The sequence below is a fragment of the Struthio camelus genome, chromosome 7 (genome assembly GCF_040807025.1).
Source record: "Struthio camelus isolate bStrCam1 chromosome 7, bStrCam1.hap1, whole genome shotgun sequence".
Classification (NCBI taxonomy): domain Eukaryota; kingdom Metazoa; phylum Chordata; class Aves; order Struthioniformes; family Struthionidae; genus Struthio; species Struthio camelus.
The window spans coordinates 34,034,392-34,056,784 of record NC_090948.1 but is presented as its reverse complement, the minus strand read 5'-3'; the positions used below and the strand labels follow the sequence as shown (position 1 = coordinate 34,056,784).

Here is a 22,393-nt window from a genome sequence, read left to right as displayed (position 1 = left end):
CTAGCAGCTACTGAACAGCAGTCAGTGTGGCACCTGTGACTACCTGACAGATAACTGTACCTGTTATAGCATTCCTATCCTTAACACTGCTTTACGTGGCGTGGTTCAATTTGCACCACTTCCCAGAACACAGAAACACCAGCACCTCAGTTTTTCACACCCAGTGGGAAATGAACTTCCTATGTCAGAGCTGACACTGCTTCAGAGACCTTCTGAGTAACTTCTGGGAAGGCTCCTAAATTCACCCACTGTTGGTGGCAAGGTACAACATATGCATCTGTGATGGACAATGCCTTGAGTAGTTTGCCCTGCTACATCATGCTGCGGCTGGGGTTAAATAAGTGATTCACCAAGGAGAAATCTCATACCACGTAATTCTCACCAAAGCAAGAAGCAGACGCATGGCACTCGTGCTCTTTGCACCAGCCTGATCAGATGACCACAGTCTAAAAGGCAGATTTAAGAGACTTTCTATATGATAGCTTGGAAAAGAAGCTGCTCCAATCTTTTAATTTGTCACCACAAGCTTTTAGTGGAGTTAAATCAAATTTCCAAAAGTATCTGAGCTGCCAGCGACAGTCTAAGAAAGGTTCAGTTCCTTGGTCAGTTCTCTTAAAAAGAAGAGTTACTTTCACTGCTTATCATTCCTCTCCCATACCACACAGCAAAACTGCCCTGCAAGAACTAGCTTCACTTGAACCTTACACACATCGGCTGCATCTCCACGCTCTCTTTGCGCTCTCCGTTAGGCTTGTGCAGCCTGTACTCCTCTCCTGCTCAGAGATTTTTTGATTGCTGGTCTCGAGTCAACTACGACTCTTACCAAGGCAAGACGGTTTCAAATTTAAAGGCCACTTTGTGTCAGCAATTGCGACCACTAGGAGATTCTGTGTAAAAATGCCTCATCTAAAGAACACAATTAAAGCAACAACATGCCCAACAGATTTGTCTTGCGCTTAGATCAGTTTAGCCAGACTGAGTTGACTCCATTAGTCTCAGCTGGGAGATTAGAGTCACGATCAGTTCTGAGCCACTATCTTGACCTAAACGCAGAGATCTACCATACTGTTCTTCTCCCAGAAGACTCTCAAGTTCTATACTTCAAATACAGTTTGAAGCATCAGAAGCAAAATTACCATAAACCATTTGTGGTCTCAATAAAGTGGCACTGCAATAAGAAAAGTGAATAAAGTAGTACACTGGGTAGTACATTTTTAGACCCATTACACGCCTTTTTGCCAGAAACTCCTTGAATCCACATAGAAAATAGCACAACAAATCAAACATGCACAAAGTTCATAAAACAATGATGCCTTCCCGCTAATTTACATTAACATCATACTCCCGAAGTGGTATTTGACCTTCTTGGTTATCTTCTACATCTGGTTTTATGCTACAGATGGTATTTGAGACTGCATGCCCTCACGTTTCATCGCAGACTAGGGAAGGGTGCGCTGCTGGCTCCCAGTTTACGTGAGGCGACAGCCCCAAGACCTTTCTAGGGTGCTTTCTGCAGCAGTGAGAAGATCTTGCTGCATCAGACTGGCATCTGGAAGATATGTCCTACACACAGCCTCCCGGTAGAAAGAGAGAGCAATGACAGGGAAAGAGCTGAGCAGCAGCGCATATCGTCTCAGCATAGCTGAAGTCATAATGACCTTCTGATCTTCCATACGCTGCAGTTTGCTTATTCATCTAGGTCACGCCACAACACAGTAAAAGCTAACAATTTGAGATGTTCTTGCTTTACCATTGCCTTTTACTAACATAAGAATTATGCAAGACTCGAGACTGAAACATTTAATGAAAGGCACATCGTGCAGTATATCTTTACTTCCTGTTGAGCTTGAACTCTACCGCTAAAAAATTAAAATATTTTTAATTTTAATATTTGAAGTAATTTACTTCTCACCTCTAGGCTGCTTATATACAGCTTTGTAGCCTCTTCTACACCATCTTTAGTTCTGATCTATCTCTAGGAGCACAACCTTCCTACAAACCCCTCGCAGGAACTTTGGAAGAGAAGTAAGTTGAGAGTGATGTCTTCAAATCATGAAAATATTCAAATCGATATTCAGCTACATTTTTCAAAAGAGATCTGCAGCTATATCCATGCAAATCACTTTTGTACTCATCCATCTACTATCATATTTATACAAGTTACTTGTTTTATAGACTTGAAATCCCGCTGTGGTGGATTTCATTATTTGTTCTTTGTTACATCAGCACTGTTATGCCCTTGAAAATACCCATGGCACTAGTTTCCAAATCTTTTTCATGTCATCTATCTCAACAGGAAGGAAAAAACATTTTGTCTAGAGCTCTTGAAGATAACAACAACATGGACACAGGAAAGCTCGTCAGGTACACAGAGGATTCATACAGAAGAACGCGAGGAGAAGGAATATAAACACCCTGAACAAAGGGTTCTGAGGGGAGACATGACTCAAATATGTGGTTTTAATAAGTATGCAAAGGAAGTTGTGAACTTTGATTCACAGCAAGTTTCAAAACGGTAACAAGCATAGCATGCTGGGTGGGGCATGTTTACCTCTTTCGCAATTCAAAGCAAAGCAAAGTTTTAGAGAGCCTAGGAGTGAGCAGCTGTTAGAGAACCGGCACAGGCACACAGCTCACCCTCAACAGCAGTAATAAAAAGAACGTACCTATTTTTGGTCAGGTGATAAGTAAATAAAAGTCTGAGACATAATGAATCCTGTGACTTCCATGTGAACATAGGGGAAATTTTAAAATGTGCTATACATTAACAAAGGCCCAATTTTTAAAAATTTCAATTGATCCTTTATGATAATAGGTGGACTGTTAAACAATCTGAAAACACCAGTTACCAATCTAAGGTCCGTTACGGCACTCGATGTTCAATGGCAAAAACACGTCAATTTTAAAAAGCAAAGCTCCATTTCATTAAGAAACATTTTACTAATATATCTAGCTACGTAGCGCAACCTTCTCTTCGCATTCTACAAGTCTTTTATGTTGCTCAGGCTTTGATTTAATTGCCACACCAAGAGTTTTCTTGAAACCTTAAAGCACGCGTAGAGGTTACTGAATTCAGCTAACAACATGCTTTTTGCTTGGTACCTGCAGTTGTATTTTGCCAGCATAACCCACACCAGCGTTACAGAGAAGATGGAAGTTGCCCACTCACTTTAAGACCCCCGGGAACATCCTTCAAAGGGCCAGGGGCTCCCGCAATTCTATTCCAAAGCACAGAAACAAACAGTCCGCCTCCGTTCAACTCACATTACTAAACAAAGGACAAAAACGCAACTCCTTGAGATTTCACGAGCTGTACAGAGCATTGAAAAGACCATCCAATCTTAGGAAAACATTCAGGCAGGCACTTAATCTTACCCTTACACACAAATAAGTCCCAATAGGTTGAGCTTGACTGAGGTCAAGTTCATCATCCTGTTAGTACAGCAAAAGCGTTAATTCCTAGCACACCAGACCAAGACCACGTCTGAATTGTCTCTGTCCCCCCAATGACTCTGTAACACTGAAATACAGAAGTAGCAGTTTGCAAAATTATTCTTACTGAAAAGTAGGAAGAAAAAGTACAACAAAAAGAGCCCAAACAAGCTACTCATTCCATCCTTGCATTAAGGAGAGTGGTCTGAAGAACTTCAAGGCTGTAAGTACTACAGGCTAGCCCCTCAAGCCAGGATAAAAATCAATACAACTTTCACCGTAACACAACAGCCTAAGCAGCTACCACAAGACTGGCTCGAGGACTGCGAAAGTGAGGTATAAACTGGGCAGACACAGAGTTCAACACAGAGAGACTCAAGCCTACACCAGGAGCATCACTGGCCATAGACTCCTTCCCCCAGCTACAACAGCTGAGGTGTTGGGCTTTCCTCCATTTTCTCTATACCTCTTTCCTCTTTGCTAGACCATGATGGCAGGTGCGTTATAAAGCTGCCCGAGGAGGACAGCTCCTGTAGAGAACTGTCCCGACCCTCTGTACTTACTGGATTCTTTCTCACATCTCCTCTTCCTGAACAAGGGTGCCTGCATTTAGGCAGAGGCAGTGCAGATTGCAAGGCCAAGACCAGCTCTCGCTGAGCATATTTCAAAAGTCCCAGTTGTCCAAGACTTGACTCTGCCTACAGTTCACAACAGCCCTGCTATGAATCCACGCCAAAAGACTGCTTCCGTGTACCATGTTATCCCTAGAAGCTCCAGCTGAGCTACTAGCTTTACTTGCCACCCCATACAGAGGGCAGCTCAGCATGCTTCTCTGAGCCGTAGAAAGCAAGACGTTATGGGAAAATCTGATCCGGTAGAGCTACCTCTTAGAGCAAAGGCCAGTTAATTTTGTTAGAGCAGGACAACTTTTCCATAGAATTTTGTAACTGCTATGAAGACTTCTCTTCAGGATGAAGTGCCTCAGCTTACGAAAAAAGTAACCACTTGACTTAATTCCATAGGTTTTTCAGAGAACATTCTGTATTATGCTACTGCTTTCATCCCTGTTAAATTCTTAGGCTTCCCTAGGTAAACGTTATGCAATATAAACATTATATATTTTTATAAAGGAAAAACACATTTCTTAACAGTCATTCTTCATCACTCAGACTGCTACACAATCTACTGCCAAAATCCAGATATGCGAGTTTTTGCTAGTCAGTGGGGCTTCCCAATACAGATTGCCACTTAGTACAAATGGCATAATTCCATTTTTAAGATAAACCAGACCTAGTTAATCCTTAATTATATCTCATGTTTTATGCTGCCCAAGAACCAGAGATTAAGAAATTGAAAGAAATGTAATTTTGTACTAGTTTTATTTCTTTTGGCATAACGCACATGAAAAGGATGATCTTGACATCTGAAATTGCATGGCATGCGTATATTAAAATCTCCCTCTCTCAGTGCAGGTATCACCACAGGCAGGATTATGTCTAATAGTTTTATGCAAGCTCCTGAATATCCAAGTGATACTACGGGGATCCAAAGACCAAAGTCCTAGGCTAAATAAAACACGCAAGATGAAACTGAAAATTATTCTGTCAAATTACTTAGTGCTGGGGAGTGACCGCTAATTAGCGAAACTATTGTTAGGGGAAGACTTAACTCCTGGAAATCAAGCTGAGTGTTTTCCACTATGTTACAACAAATCGGTTTATTGTAATAATCATGTCCCCAAACCAGGTGGGATAAGTAAGTATTCAATCCATTCCGGTTTTTCAGGAGTCACCGATACATATGAAAAGAAAAGAAACTAGCATGCATAAGCAAACCAAAATAATTCACTGGTGGTATTGACTAAAAAGCCTAATACATAAATACAAACTACAACTGAAAGTCCATACGCGTGTTTCAAACGGGACATGTGGCTATTTAACAGTCTAAAAGTCACTTAAAAAGCAACAAACCATACGTCAGAAAGGACACGAGTCAGTAGAAGAGTAATTGTCTGTTAAGAGCAATAATGATTCAGATGTTATATCCATGACTTCTCTGATACAGATTAAGTAGGAGAGATACTGTGAACATGAAATTGTACTTTCTGTAGCTTAAAATTCACTTAGACACTTCGCTGTTAGGCTAACCAAGACAATATTGCCATGGTCTAGTCTAACCTTGATCATAAATCTTCATCTCTAGCAGAACGCGAAGTAGTAGATCGGACTTAACACACATGTCCTTGAAAAATCCCCTTCTACTCTAGGTACAGACATGTCCCAAAAATGAATCATCTTTAGAAATGGAAAAGCTCTTTTCATCTATTGTGCCAAAAAAGATATTTGGGATTTGAACATACTTCAATTTCAAAGATTATTGTTAGATAACTAAATGGAGATAGTACTTATCACAGCTTTAAGTTACATGGGCTGAGCTAACGAGATCTACGCACATAGATTTTATGCCCTGCTGAACCAGTTTAATTAACTTCATAACACATTCAATGGACATACCTTCTAATTTGCAAAGATGTTCTACCTCCACTTCAGGAACATATTGAAATTTATAGATTTAAAAGTAGTAGGGCTGAACATTACAAGTTTGATGCCTTGGAAAACAGTGAGTTTAATTAGGTCCATCTCACTGATTCAGTTTAAAAATTAAACTGCACATCTGTAAGTGGTTCCTACATAACATTCTGGGAAACGGAGAAACTGCTCTTAACTGTCTTTTTCTCTCTTAACCCACTCCATATACTTTGTTTCAACAGTAAGAAACCTTACACAAATATGAAGATCATTTCAGAAAAATCATATTTATATGCATGTTTTTCCAGGGGAAAAAAAAAAAGCTTTAGAAGTGGTGAATGTGTATATAACACAGCCCCACAGTTACTGTTACTTGTGGTAACACAAATCGCAGAATCACAGAACGGTTGAGGTTGGAAGGGACCTCTGGAGATCATCTAGTCCAACCTCCCTGCTCAAGCAGGGTCCTCCAGAGCACAGTGCACAGGATCGCATCCAGACGGGTATTGAGTATCTCCAGCGAAGGAGACTCCACCACCTCTCTGGGCAACCCGTTCCAATGCTCTGTCACCCTCACAGTGAAGAAGTTTTTTTCCTCAGGTTTAGGAGAACACAGCACGACAAGGTTCTCTCTGCTGCTGGTCTTGCCACTATTACACTACCGCTGTTTCTAGGGTAAACCACATTCTGCTCCAGACCGAGCAACACAGCTCTTGTCTTTAGAGAGCTCATGCCTATATCTCAAACAGTTGAATAGTTAACATGCTTATAGACTAGCTTCGACTCCTGCAGCAGCATTAACAAAAAGCTCTAGGGCAACAGCACGCTCTACTTTCACAGCCAAATATGAATTGCGCAAGAATTTTAAAAGAAAAAAAGTCAAGAAAACTTCAGCACTTAATTTTCATTTCCCTTCCCTCCCTGTCCTCCTAAAAAGAGGTGAATGTTTTCACTGACCAGGTGTCTGGAGGCTATTCTTCACCAGGAGAGAAAGAGGTGAATTGTAATGCAAGTAATTCAAGGTGAGCAATGAATGAAAGGTAGGTTTAGGCGTGCCTCACCTCAGTTAATGGTTATGAGCGCAGGTACACAGATAATTAATTCACTGGCTCCAACAGTCTGGTCCTACATATGTCAGTGGATTGTTTAATAAGAGCCACAACTCCGACAACGAAAACCCTGGGGTCAGAGATCGCTCGACTGCCAGCTTCCTGAAGCACCAAGCTGCACAAGCTGCTAGGGTAAACAAGCCATCTGATTTCCCAACAAGATGATGAAACTGTGTTCTCCTGGAAGCACAAAGAGCTCACCATAGCATTATGTGACCTGAATGCAACGGTTTGCAAAGATTATGTTGGAGATACAGCTACTTAACTAGACCTCCTCAGACTGATCAGGGCTTGCACTAGTGTCATTTTAAGGACCGAGAAGCTGTTTTACAGAAGAATCCTAGGAAACCTTTCATCTCACAGCTGAAGCATAAATCTAAAGGCTAGTGGACTCCTCCAAAGAGCCTTTCAGATACAGGAGACGATGCCCACAAAACGGCATTTCTAGAGACTGAAACAAAGGTGGAGCAGGTCACTTTCCTCTGTAAAGAGGGAAAGTTTTGTAAAACACTGCAGTGTTCTCCAAAACGCTCAAAGTTAATTTAGAAGTAATTCTGCGTGAGAAGATTCAGTAAAACGGTCATCAGCAACTGAAAGTGAAGAAAGATCACTGAACCCGTTGGTTTTGCAGCCGGCATCTGAACCCGTTGGTTTTGCAGCCGGCATCTTCAATCCTTGTTTATACAGACTGTAAACCTCCAAGAAGGCCTGAAGAACAGGAAATTCTCTGAACCAAGTTCGTATGCCTGTTCTATAAAACACAGCAAACAGCAAGTGGCAGGTTAGATGTGACCCCGCTCACCTGCTGCTGAGCAACACACTGCCTGAGGGATGGCAACAGAGGGGGAAGGACACCCGAGGCTCCACTATCTCAAGTGGCTGCTTATTAAACACTGATCTAGTTCACAGTCTTTCAAGACATTGCCTTGGCTTAGTGTAAAATGCTTACTTTTCCTAATCCGTGGTTTTCTAGGATAACTATGTCTTACCATAACTCTAGAACTGCCTCTAGTGAAACTGTTCTGCGCATGAGAAAGCTACAATTGTTTAACACCTAGAATCCAGATCTCACTTCTAAAAGGATGAGGAACACATACGGCAACCTCTTTGGCTTAGCTTCCAAGCACAGTGTGCAAATGCGCATACAAACAATTCTTTTATTTATATGTTCATATATACCCACACATCTCTATAGTCAAGCTAGAGCTATTATACAAGTTCAAAGAAAAGAATAAAGAACAAATCTATTGGTAATTATTTAGCAGAGGACTAGTTACTATAGTGATGGCTTTCCTATGAATACAAGTCGGGAGACAGCAACACACACTTTAACAACATACTTTTATTTTTCAATTATGTTCATAACTGTCCTCTTCTAATGAGCTACAGAACTACCTTTATCCTCCTCCAATGCTTTTAAAACAGACTTAAAAACTACAAGGATTCAAATGGACTTGAGAGGTGGGAAGCGGAAAGTAGCTGCAAAGAAAAACGTTCACCATGATCTTTCTTATGCTTCACTATATGAACATTAAGCAATAATTCCTATTGAAGGAACCATCACCACAGATGTATTTGATGAAGTTAATATTGACTGAAGTAAAACTAAAGCTAGTACAGTCTACCTAAGGAGACAGTAAATTTTAATACTGACCAAGATGAGTACTCAAGCTATTTATGATTACATACTCTAAGTTTTATTACAAATACTCAAATACTTATTATGACATGAACTTTAATATAGTGTTTTGTTTTTAAAAAAAAAAAAAAAAAGAGTAGCCTTATAAGTTAAAGTTTAATACAAGGGTCTGCAAGGAAAGTTACTTTTGGACTAGATCAGTGCTCCAAATGTCCAAGGTTGGGGGGTTTTGAATGACTGTGCAGTGGGTAAAAGTTTGGAGGACATGTAACACTGTCTGTAGATGACTTCCAGTTGGCCTAAAGGTGGAAGCAGTCAGCTCTGAGCAGTCACTTCCTATGAGCACTATCCACTTCACCCATTCAAAATAGAGACAGCTCTGAGGCACAGCTTTTTAAGAGATTCAGTGGGATACAGATACCTGTCTGCCATTTGTGCTTCCAAAAAACTCCCATCCTACCGGCAAAGAAAACTAGGGTCTTGGAGGTAATATTTCTACCTGTCCAACTATTCCCACTCTTGGACCCTACTACGCACACACGCGGTATCACTTTCGGAAAACCTAGACCTGTATGTTGGAGACTTCCATTCAAATCCAGATAGAGCCGTAAGTTAGAGTTCATTGCTACGCTATTACTTTTGTCACTTGCATATTCAGTTTCTAATAGGACGACCGTGGATAGGGTTGTCCATCAAGTTAGAAGTACATTAACTGAGGTAAGTAAAAATATAGTGCAGCACTTTTCTGCTTCCACTATGACTATTTTCTGAGGGAATTAGTCATCCTTTACTTACACTTCTTAGTCATGAAAATAAAGGAAATAATTAGGAGCGTTGAATGCTGTTCACACAGAGCATGAAGGTATGGAACACCCTTTGCTGCAATTGGGACTGATGAAAATTCAGGGCACACCAGCTCTCGGGATCCGACTCCACGTTCTAATATTAGAATGGATTATACTCGCCAAATCTACGCTCTGCTTTTACTCATTTCATTGAGAGACATTCAGCATTAAGAGCTGCGTACTAGCTCAGGCATATGAATATCGCTGTAACAAACTAGCATACGGCTATTTTCTGATCATCTGAATTTGGCATCTGGGGTGACTAATTTTTCTGGTTTCTAGCACCTGATCTTTCTGACACCTGAACAGCTGAACTTTTGGTCTGAACCCTGAAACAACTCACAGGCATCCAGGGGCCTGATGATAACTGCCTGGGAGCAGTTAAAAAGTTTCAAATATTGAAAAAAAAAAAAAAAAAAAAAAAAAAAAAAAAAGAGGTCAATTCTCTCCCACTCTCCCCCAAGATTATGCTAAATTCAAAAGCAATATGTAAAAAGGTATGGTCCTGTTCCCATTGCTTTCAATTCACTCCATCCTCCTTAGAAAGGAAAGTGGTCCTCACACAGGTATTTTTCTAAACCAAGATAATTACTTATCTGGTGTTAGCAATTTGAGCAGGGGGGTTGAACCTGATGACCTCCAGAGGTCCCTTCCAACCTCTACTATTCTGTGATTCTGTAACTATTACCTTTTTCACGTTATTTCAGAGAAGCCAAGAATTCAACTGAAGCAGCTCTAACAGGGGCTAAGCTGGCTTTTCGAGATGGCCTTAGTGTCACTGGTACTAGAACCGTTGTACCATTTCTGGCTGCTTGGTACATGGAGGATTACATTTGCCAGGACTCATTTCACCATTAACTGGAGATGATGGTATCTTTTTCCACATATTGACACAATTCATATCGGGAAAGGAAAAATCTTAAATTAGAGCTATGTAGATACCCAAAATGATAGAGGAATTGGAAGCTTCCTACTTTTCTCTTTCCCTCGAACCACAGTCGCACTGAATTAACGTGGGAGCAGTTTTAATTAGGATGTGCTCTCTTCTCAAGCTGAATGAGCAAAATAAATCCTCCCATTGATGGTGGTTTAATCAAACTAGCAGCTGGTTCAGGGGGCTGTGCTAGTGAGCACTGGAGTTCAGGACCTTCAGGACATGAGCCTGAAGGCAAGAGGAACAGAGAAAATGGAAGAGCCACTCATCTGATTAAGCAGCTGAAGTGCAGCTCCCAGGAGAAGGGCCAGCAGCAGCAGCAGGGAGTGCAGGTTGGTGGAAGCATTGCTGAGCAGCCAACTCCAGAAACGGCTACGAGTTGGAAGCCAGTTTTACTCAGTTGGACCAAAGCACCTCCAACACAGCCCTGCTCTCATTCCAGTCAAAGAAATGCACAAGCTAGTTGGATATCAAGATGTAATCTTTCTTCTATCATTTTACATAGCTGCTTTGCAACAAGCCACTCTTGATTTTCCCAGACACGCTGTGGCCAGTTTATTTGACCTTTCTGCACTCTGCATTTCAAAGGAGTTCTCAACAGTAGCCAGGTTGTTGATCACAGAAAACGCTGTCATCCCTTCTAAAACTATACCCTTCACTGTACGCTGGCATTCTCTAAACTACTTTTCTTGCTTATTAAATGCCTCTCTAATAAACTCTACAAGAGCATTTCCTAATCACCGGTTGTCATTTCTCATTCCTACAACCCAAAAACGACACACTTGTACAAAACAGTCTTTTGCCTGTCTCAGGAATCTGAAAGAACTTTGCCATGATGGGTTTGCCCAAGATCTATCCTTTTATTTGATTGAGTCAAATAGCGTTATTTTAAAGGTTGTTTGTCAATTGAAAGGTTATTTTCCAGAAGCTAGAAATTAAATCCTGTAATTGCAACCTAACTACATTGCATTGCTACAATCAGTCTTAAAGAAAGTTCTTCTGACTCAACTTGAAACACACACACACCCTCCTGAGGGTTGCACAGAAATATTTTTCTGTTACCAAAAAACTAGAGGAAAAAGGAATATATTCCGTTGTTACCAGCCAGTTCATGGCTGCTTCAGCAATGCCAAGAAGTGCTGACGGCAGGGCTTGGTAGCAGCCCTTGTTCTGCCGTTCTTCACTGGACGCATAGGCAACACAGATCAGCTTGGGGGAAATCTCTATCAATATGATTTCCAACAGAGTGCTAATTAGCAGCACTAAGCAGGAGGGAAAAAGGCAGAGATACAGAATGAATTCATGAAGACAGGAGAGAGAAACATGAAAACAGCGGGCAGGAAAGAGGTGGCTAGCAGCAAAGGAAAAATAGGAAGAAAATCATGGAGGGGATAGGAATGAACAAGTAAATCTAGTCTAGCTTTGCTAAGACAGAAGTCAGACTGCAAAAGGTGACCTGATCATCCCTGGAAATGAGAGCGCCCAGGAAGACTTGAGACAATATTCCCTGCTCCCCTGTTACTTCTGCTTAACCCAATTACTATGTTGCATACAACACAGAATGGCATGCCAGCAATAACAAGTCTCATTGGACTGAGAGGGGAGAAAAGTTTTTCTATGATTGTCATTTTGGCCCTCAATTCATCCTTTATATTATTCTTTATCAGCGTTGCCAAGACACTGCGAGTTGAGAGAAAGATGACTGTGAAGCTGCTAATCTGATTCATTTCAAACCACTGAGGAAGCTGTCAGACAATAGCGTTAATACCTTCCTTCTCTATCTCACCACCTACAATTCACACAGAACATCATAATGATTATGCAGCTCAACCAGTTACAGCTTAAAACAGCAGTACAGGTGACACCCAAAACTTTTACAGCTTGCTATCAAGACTGGGGTGCTGTTAAGGACACTATTCAAGGTCTTTTAAAGTCTTTTCCCAAGTACAACCCTAATACTGTACTCACTCCTTTTCCTGCATTACATCTTAATGTTGAACTCAAAATTTGAACTGCATATTTGCTTTTGTCAGGATTCGTTGTCAAAAAAAAAAAAAATATCAGCTAGGCAACCGTAAGATTAACTGATCACATAAAAGGAATTCAGCTCACCTCTTTGCGCATTTTATTTCACTTAAAAGAACTGGCATTAAAACAACATAAAGAACTGAATTAATACAGTTCAAGAGTTCAGTAACAGCTGAAGCAAAGATGGATCTTCATCAACATCTAAGGGCAATACTGAAAGATCTGGTGAAAAGCTTTAAAGGAAGCAAACGGCTTGCAAGGAATTTCTGCTGCGTACAGTTAATGTCTGAATATTTTTAGCTCCTTGTGCTACATTTTTGGTTTTTTTTTTTTTTTAAGCCATCTAGATTGCAAACAGCAATAAAACTGCAGCTAGTGTAGAGATGCTGCATCATAAGTGATAATACATAGCAACCATACACAAATCACTACTGCTAGATCCATCCATGTTTGTAAAATAGCTACATGTACAGCTTGGCAAGCCTCAAGCCGACGCTGTTATCCAGGGCAAACACCTCCCACCCCATCTTCGCTTGCCTTCTGTTATCTCAGCTTGGCTGTCCGTGCTTCAAACACTAAGCACCTACAGGAAGAAACAGTAACTGCCAGGCCTGAAGAATAGCTTCATGCTTCCCTTCTGGCTCCTGGGTGCCCTGCCCCAGCCACTGCAGAGGCCTCGGCACCCTCTCTGCCCAACCCCGCAGCAAAAGCGCGCTGGCAGGGAGGGCTTCGTGCTACCGGAGCGCTGCTGGAGAAAGGCTGTGCGCACGTGGGGCAAGAGGCTGCAATGCTTCCATCTTGCCAAGCTGCTGTGCCACCACAAAGCGGACACGCTCTTTCGTGCTCCCATCATGTATTTATGCAGGCTAAAAATTTCTACGTGCATGCGCACATGTGCGGGCAAGTCTGTTTTCCTGTCAAATCATTTTTCTAATTGTGCACTTGCTATGCAAACCTGTATAAACAATCAAATCCACAAGTGCCAGAAGAGGAAACACCACCCCTGTACCAAATGGAGGCAACTGGGACTCTGCCTAGAACAAGCCCAAACCTCCTCCTTCCATTTCTATTTTTATGATGGGCGCTACGTGCAAGAAAAAGAATTAATAATTTGTCATCTTCATTCTATGCCTTTTGGTGCCCAAAACCTGCACACAAAAACACAAGTGACACCCTTGCCTGCTGAATGCCTCGACCCTGTATTTTCCTTGTTTTTCTTAGCATGCTATGTAAGAACCTCCACTTGGGCATCGCTCATGCTAGGAGAAATCACAAAATCAGCATCAGGACTTCAGTGGCATAGCAGCCTTCAGGTTAGACAGCTGTCAGCTATGAGGAAAAGAAAATTGCACAGGAACTGCTAAGCCACTTTCACCCAAGATTAGATCCATCCCGTAACCTGGAGGACTCCGTCAGATTCTGCCAAGGAAACCCTCCTACAGCGCTTTCAGCTTCCAAGGGACATGATGCACGTCTCATGACTTGGCCACGATGCAATTTAGCACACGGCTAGGAAATCTGGCCATAGTCAGCCCACACAATTTGTTGCCATTGTCGCTTCACTCGTTTTAAACAGCTTAGACCATACTCCATACTGGCCTAGTTAGGCTCAGTAACTCCAAGCGTGTGATGTTTCCAAACCTGTCAAATGACAAATACAGCAAAATGGAAAAAGTATTTGACAAGTATAAATATTGCCGGGGGGGGGGGGGGGGGGGGGGAAGGGGAGGTGAAAGTAGTGGAATAAAGCTTTAAGCATGAAGCCAAGGGACTTGCGTTCTTGTAATTACTTTAATCTCCAAGAAAAACTCCATTAACTGACTCGCTAAGAACTGAGACCAGTGAGTCCATACAAGATAATTAACAACAATAAATTCTAGAACAACAAGTATTTTCTTCTTTCTCTAGTTTCATGTATATGCACTAAATATACACCCACATGTATGTATATATAAAGGCAAACATTTGAAATTGTTCTCACACATACAAAAGAGGAGGGCAAAGTCAGCTGGGTCTTCCTTCCGGGGAGGCAAAACTGGTGTCTACACAGACTTTTGACCATCTCTCTCCGAATCTTCGGCATTCCAGAAAACTTTCTGCAAACTAATTTTTTAATCCTTTCGTATATATTATTTTCACATCCAACATGCTGCACAGTGTAAAACATGAGCAAAGACAAGCAGCTCAAATCAAACAAAAAGGACATCCCTAAACTGGGTAATTCTGCATGTAGGTTTTACTCCAGTCAATGAATTTAAATCTTAATTTACCCATTACTTTGATAACGGCCCGATCTGTCCATGTTAATGACTAATCATAAACAAATAAGAAAAGTTGACTCCCTGATTTCAGTCTAGTCAAAACACTCTAGAGGTCTTGCAAGCAAACAACTGAGGTCATTTCACTTTCCAGGCAAGTTTTAACTTTTCCAGGATTATTTAAAAAAAAAAAAAAAACCAAAAAACCAAAAAACCCACCCTCAAATACATATATTTCAGCTGCTTATTAAGTCAGTCTCTTGTGTCCTTTATGGGTTGAAAACACAAAAAAGTTTCCTTCCTCCCACAGAACAATTAGGAAGCAGTTAACTGAAAAACTGGTTCTCACGGTCAAAGGAAAAATAAGCCTTCTTTACCTGGTTTCTCTTTTATTGTTAACAATATTACACAGTCTAACATAACCTCATGTCACGCATCTATATTTACATAGTTTTACTCCCAGAGATAATGTTCTGGCCTCTGAGGTGCCTCTGGTGTAATGCAAGATATTGGAGAACAGTATGAATTATCTCTGCAGTGATTTCATGCTGAATTTGCAGTGGTAGGTAGCAAACAATACAGGAGGAAGAGATAGCTGCTTCTCTGGACGTGCACAGTATTCCATCCTCCATCCAGAAAATAAGTGGTAATAATACTTGTGATGTTTACAGACAGAACCCCAGGCTCTGTGGAGATAAAGTATTTTGTCATAAGACCTAACTAAGATGGAAAATGGTATTACTTGTGTTAAATCCAAAATGAGCATATTGTCCCACATTTAAAAAGCGTCATTAGCTACCCGAAGTCACAATGGCATCTGCAAAAGGTACTCTTCAGTAATTACATTTACTGTAACTACAGAAACAAGCAACATAAAATTTTTTGTACGTATGTCATGGTTGTGTGTAAAAACAAAATACTACTGTATTAAGTTAATGTACAAAGTCATATTTTTATAAACCTCTCAATTATCATTTTTCTGAAAGAAATGAAAAAAATCCTCCCCCCCACCCCCGTCTTACTCCCATTTTATTCTTACTTTTGTTGTTTGGACTTTCAAGGTATGAGGGAGAAAAGACGACAGGAATGGAAAAATACATATATAACGCAAAGACTTGTTGTGTTGCTTGCAATATTTCATGTCTAGCATAAAGTTAGTGCTCTCAGGCTCAGATGTTATTGGCTCAGAAGTTACTTGCAAGATATTTCAAACTTGTTTTGGAAAGTTTGGGGCTGGGGGGGGGGGGGAAGAATATACAACTTATCTTTAAATATTAGTCTTAGACCACAAACATTGGAATACCAGAATCAACAACTTAAGACAATGCCAGGAAGAGGCAGCACTGGGTAGAAGCCTTAACTGAAGGCATCTTCTGCTCTTAACGATTTGAATTCTTTTGAAGTGTAACTTTACCCATAAACTTTGTTTCTGATGATTTTGTACCTACACTGCTTCACTTTAACATGAGTGATGCTAACAGGGTTTTTCTTTAATTCCATTTTGGTATGTTTTTTGTCTTAGTATGATAAAAATACGAGTTAGCTGGTGCAGCTTAGTACCACGTGCATAACTTACAAAGAATAACTAAGTACTTCATAACAATTTCACTTTATTGCCAGATATGAACACAAGTTTAGATTGTGGCCTGTTTGATGATGCAAGAATGCCTAAGAAGCTCTTTACACATTCTCCTGTACAACTTGAAGTAATGCAGGGACCACGCAAGTAGAGATGCCCAGGCACAGTGGACGTCAAGTCAGTCAGCTCTAGCAGTCACGTTTTCCTTCTGCTACTCTTTCAACATTTCAGCTCCTTTTCAAACTACGAAATAATGCTCTGTAAAACAAAAAGAGCTCACTTTTTTTTTTCCCCCCCCAAAAACTTAATTCACCTTTGCATTTCTCAGAAAACCCCTGAAGACTCACTGGGGTACAAGCTCTGAATCGAGCCTCGCAGGTTAAGGCCAACTCCCTGCTCTTTAGCTCATCTGATACTGTGTTGTTCCCAGGAGAGCATCTCTGTGCTACTGAGTGCATGGTGCTTTGTTAAGGCAAACGAGCGTTACAGCCAAACGGATTACTGAAACGTGCTCTTTGCTATCTGGCAAGTCCCCTGCTTCACACGGTCATAGGCATTTAGCTCCACGTTGTGTTTTCCAGCCAGCAGCACCCATTATAATTTGGCTTATTCAGGAAGATGGCAACAGGACGAGCCAGAGAGTTGGTGACCGGAAGAGATGCCAGCAGATGACACGATGCAAGAAACAAAGCATACATTTCCCCATAGCCTTCCCAAATCAGGGAAGCAGTACAGGTGATCCGCACCAGCAATCCACTAATACTGACTAAAACAAATAGAGGACCACAAGGTGACAAGTAAACTAAAACAAGAAAAAGCACAAATGCTTTGGATATTCTGGAAAAAAAATAAAAGTACCTCACAATATCATTTAATTGTAATTCAAAACCATAGCAAAGCACCCTTCTGATGCCAGCAATAGCGCACAGGAGCATATACAAACCAACTTTCACATATAAATTCAATGGGAAATGAGAATCACAGCATACACGAGAGAAAGGTCAGGCAGAGCACTGCACTTTTTCCTCTGATAATCATCTTCAGAGCCACATGCTCGGGCAGAAGAGTGGGCTACCAAACCCAACCTGGACTGACAACCACCAGAACATGTAAGAGGTGCTAAATCCACCTCTTGTGTTAACAGGTAACTTGATAGATGAGACAATGATCGATTGTGGTTTCCCACAGATCTTTAAAATCAGAGTCAACTGACTTCTGTGGGTAAAAACATAAAGGCTGCAACTGAAACGTTGCCCGTAGCCAAGACAGTCTCCTTTATGGATCCCACAGTGTCTCTAAAGAAATTAACCTTTCTCATTAAGGAACCTATGATTGCTTTTCCTCGCTGCAACAATCTGTTTGTGCAAAACACATAGGAGTGCCATCATCTAAGCCTTCAAGGCTCTCTGTCAAATTTGACCAAAGCTAGCCAAAGGGTTACTGAGAGACATATACACATACAAATACTTGATTATTTGAAGTCCCATTTCCTTAGGAAATCAAACTAGGAAGGAGAGATCTACTTTGTTATGTGAATACATCATAGGGGGCATATTTATTCAGTCTCTTTCAGTACACTAACAAGAAAACTACAGTATGAGGCTTTACTTTAAACTTGCAGGTAGAGCTACCCAGAGCCTGTTCTGCTTTAAGGGTCTGACACTTGTTTTCATCCTTCATCTGGGCTGGGGGCATGAGGCAGGACCGAGTTTTCTGACGTTTTCCCAGGAAGAGCAGAAGAGACCATCACCTGAGGTTTAGGCAGAGTGAGGCCCAGTTCCCTTATCTTTTATACCCAAGCAGGTGTCCTACTCCACTGTTGCTCCTCCTAGGTAAAATTCTGTCAAAAGCTGGCATTTCTACAGTAGCAAACTTTAAAAATAAATAAATAAATAAAACCAGGGTTTTTTTTTTTAAACACTTTCCAACTTCCCTACTTTTCAGATGTACCTTGTACATAAGAAACTGATGCATGTGTAACCCAAATTACCCAAGATCTTCTAAGAAGCTCACAAAGATATCTCTGCTTCCAGTCTAGTACGTTAGTCATAAGTTTAGCTTTACCATACATGTATAACCACAGAAAAAAATGCAAGACCTGCTTGATGCTGACAAAAGGAAATCCATAGCCAGCCAGTTCCTATTATCAGCTTACGCCGATCTGGGAACAAATTTTTTTTGAAAATGGAGACTGCTGTCCGTTTGACTTATTTTATTACGACTTCAGTCGAACTAGGATTTGTGAAGTGAATCTAGTTTTCACCGAAAGAATCGGAGAGAAATTCTAGCTACTGACAAATCAAGTTCTGTAATGCTCACATCCAGATTGTGCCATTTTTTAAGAGCACAAAACTTTGCAGAACAGCCACTTATCCCAGAACCAGCACACCAACACATTGCTTTGTGGTTTTCTCCCCCCCCCCCCCCCCAATTACATTATATTTAGACTTCTGAAAACAGAAACAAATCAAGATAGAGAACTGCACACAACTTCCATTCAGTTTGTTAGGGCAATGCAAGCCCCCAGTAGCCTGAACTTTGTTAATGAAGCACAGTCAGGCAATTCACATAAACCCACCACAGCAATAAAATGCATGTAACGTATGACGCTGCATGGGAAAAATTACAAACAAAAATAAAATGTAAGGCTTTTCCCATACATTCTACATGCCATATAAAATGCTATGTGGAAAAAAACGCAAAAAAGAAAAACTGCAGTGTTATTAAAAAGGCTTATTGTTATTAAAAATACTGAGGCCTTTCCTGACTGTTACGTAAGTACTGTAAAATCAAGATGTTCTTGGCAATCAGCGTAGCTTCGCTGTGCTTGCTGCACTGGTTTCATTAACTATTACATCATGCTTAATTTCCATAATTGCCTTCAACTTCACTTTACGAGCTAGTCTAATTTAGTTGTTATGCATATTTCAATTCAGTGCTGTGTGTTCTCCACTGTAAACCCTTCATGGGCCACATATTCATCCTCCACTACCTCATTTAGAGCTTTTCCTAAAAGCAAAACTAAAAGGACAAAGACTACAGTGTCTAGGAATTGACCTTCTCTTTCAGCTGATGGCTGAAACGCTCATCCAGGCCCTCATCACACAAATTCTGCCAGCAAAACCTTCTCCTCTTGGGTACCTGAGACACAAGGACACAAAACACAGCTGCTAAGCGCTGCATCTCCTGGATATGACTCTTTCACAAGTCCAAGCCCCTCCAATAATTCCCCTTTCTTCACAAAGCAAAGTTCATATTTCTAGCCTTGACCTTGTCAGTCTCTGTACACGCTTTAACGTATATTTTCTTTCTTATCCAGATCTATAGTGCAACATCAAGAGTAACATACTCAGGGACTTCGGATCTGACACCTGCTACTTTGCTCTTCTGCTCCTCTCTACAGGAGCATTAGATTTCACAGCCCAAACACCCGTTTCCCCTGTGACAAGCCCTGCCTCCTCTCCCCCCCCCCCCCCCCCCGGTCTGCTCCTTAGCTCTAGCATATGCCTGCTCTGCTCTCCTGATTCACCTCTCCTCAGGATCCCCTTTTATGCCGACAGGTGTACGGATGAGCTAACAAAGGTCATTACCTCTCTCGTGTACTTTCCTTTCTATGTGCTCCACTTTTATTGAGTAAATTCAGAATGTTTACTGATGTAATACTCCCAGTTCTCGGCCTTCTTTCCATCTCTACTTCTGGTTCTAGCCCATCTCCAACTGTCTAAAATTAGAACGGTATCTCCTGAGGGAAGAGCACACTCTGTTATCTGAAGCCTGACAACTTTTGCAATACAGCTTTTACAGATCCAGTATCATATATAACACTGTAACATATATTCAAGTGAAAACATAACACTACCACAACGGAACTCACCACCACCATTTGGACTGATTGCCTTTCGGAACAGAAGCATGCTTTAAAGCGGAGCACTGACCTAGAAAGGGAGGCATTATTCGGATAGCTTTGTTATCCACTCAGCATTAAACCTTACTCACTTTAAAGACACAGATGCTGCCTATGCTGGGGAAATGTTTACATTGCTAACATGATTAAGCTCGGTAGTTACTCAGAGCTAGAGCTGCAGCGTAACAAGGCCTCCAGCTGCTGCTTGCGTTAATACACCGGGTACACCCACACTTCTGTAACAGCCTACAGAAAGCACAGTGGAAGCAACTGGGCTACATCAGGGAGCATTTTCCAGGCACTCCTCTTCATCTGAATGGTACCAGGTCTGATAACGATCACTAAATAAGGAACAAACGTCTTCGTTTTTTTAGCAAGAATTAAGATTTTTATGATCCCTTGGATTTTTTGTGATTTTTAAACCGACAAAAATTACTCGGGATACTCTACAGAAGCCAATAAACCACAACATAAAGAAACAGAAAGCCTCTGATGACTAAGAATAAAATTACATTACGTATCAGCTTCCAGGAAAAAAAAAAAAATCCTATTCTTAGACTGAATGTGATCCAGCCACAACAATTTAATGTTCTCTGCTAATCCTTTAAATCTTAGATTTGTGCCTCATGCAACCTACAGCACTTCCCAAACCGTTCTGAAAATAAATAGGTCAGGAGTCATATTTATCTGTTACTATGATATTATAAGGCTTAGATTAGGGCAGGGACCATGGCATACTGGCCACAGAGTCCCTCTCTGCCATAAGCCAATAACCAAGGGTAACAGGGAGCAGTGCGGATGGAGCTGGCGCCTGAGACCCGGGGGGAGAATTCCAGCAGGTCTCAGAGCACAACGGAGGGAACAGTCGGGCCCATCGGCAGAAGCCCATACAGGTGGGAAACGCCGGGAGGTTTCACCCAGTTGTTCCACGCTCCAACAGCTTGTGTAAGTAACAGAGAGGAAACTTCCATAGAGTTTTGGTAACTGCATCTCATCCTGTCCCCATCTTGGATTTCTACCTTACCAATTTTTGTTTCAATAAAACGTGCAGTTTTAAAGGGGGCATTTGGAACAGGGACGGACCACAGCACGGACCCAGACTTGAAAACATTTAGTAGTTTGCATAAACTTGACCCCACCCCTCCATATCAAACTAATCAGAGTAAATACTACCCACTGACCTAAGTGGCTTCAGGATCAGGGCCCGAATTTCATGCGATCCCCAGAACTGCAGACAGCTTGTGTTTCTGCTTCAGTTCACTGTCAGTTCTAAATGGTTTCCCATGCCAAACTACTTTCTTTTTCGGTGAAATACCTACTAACCTATTAAAGTTTTGAAATTAAACCAGAAGCAAGCTACTCTTCTGCACACTGGTTGCACTTTAGGTTAGGGGGAAGGTAGGATTAAATTACCTGGACTTTAGAAAAGGGTTATGGACAGTTCTAAATATGCTTGCCTTGAAATTAACTTATCAACAAAACAGAAGCTTCACAAGTAGTTAGCTTGAATATGTACTCGTTCATAGTACAAAATGAAATGCCCTCAAGTTTTTTGCTAATTCTAACTGTCCCGTCATAGAGTGAATCAGGAATACGAGTTTAACCACATGAGCAATTACTTTTTTTTTTTTTAATAATTTTTTTGATAGTTCAGAAATACATTGATAAAAATATCAGAAGAGTTTTTCAGGTCCCATAGAGCGGAACAATGTCTTAAATTAACCCAAGTATTAGATAATTCAAGGACTCTACCCTGCTACCAAGCAGCAGAATCTCAGAGTGGTTCCCCCTCCTTGCTGTTTTCCAGCCTGACTGCCACAATGGCTAAAACCCTCCACAATGAGAATACACCACACTGTGTTTGCCTCAAAGGTGCAGGTCCCAAAAAGAGTACGGCAAAAGGAGAACAAGAAAGGAATTAAACCATAAAAAAAAAAATTATTAGAGCACTTAGGTTGATGCTAAAGGAGGAGTCCGAGAGTCCTAGAAAAGTACATCCTATTCCCAAGGCCAGTCCCAACACCAAGCCGAGGCGGGGTCACTGAACTTATTTAAACAAAGATTTAAGTCACTTATAAGTACAAACATTTTTGCCTAGATCCAGTTCAGCAGAGGCAGCAATCCTTCAATGCAAGTT

At 41.1% G+C, this 22,393-nt stretch overlaps 1 protein-coding gene across 6 annotated transcripts in view; it reads right to left on the bottom strand.

Moving 5' to 3' along the window:
• Positions 1-22,393, bottom strand: part of GRID1 (glutamate ionotropic receptor delta type subunit 1) — a 605,033-nt gene that overhangs the window by 378,716 nt on the left and 203,924 nt on the right. The gene's annotated exons all lie outside the window — the stretch shown is intronic.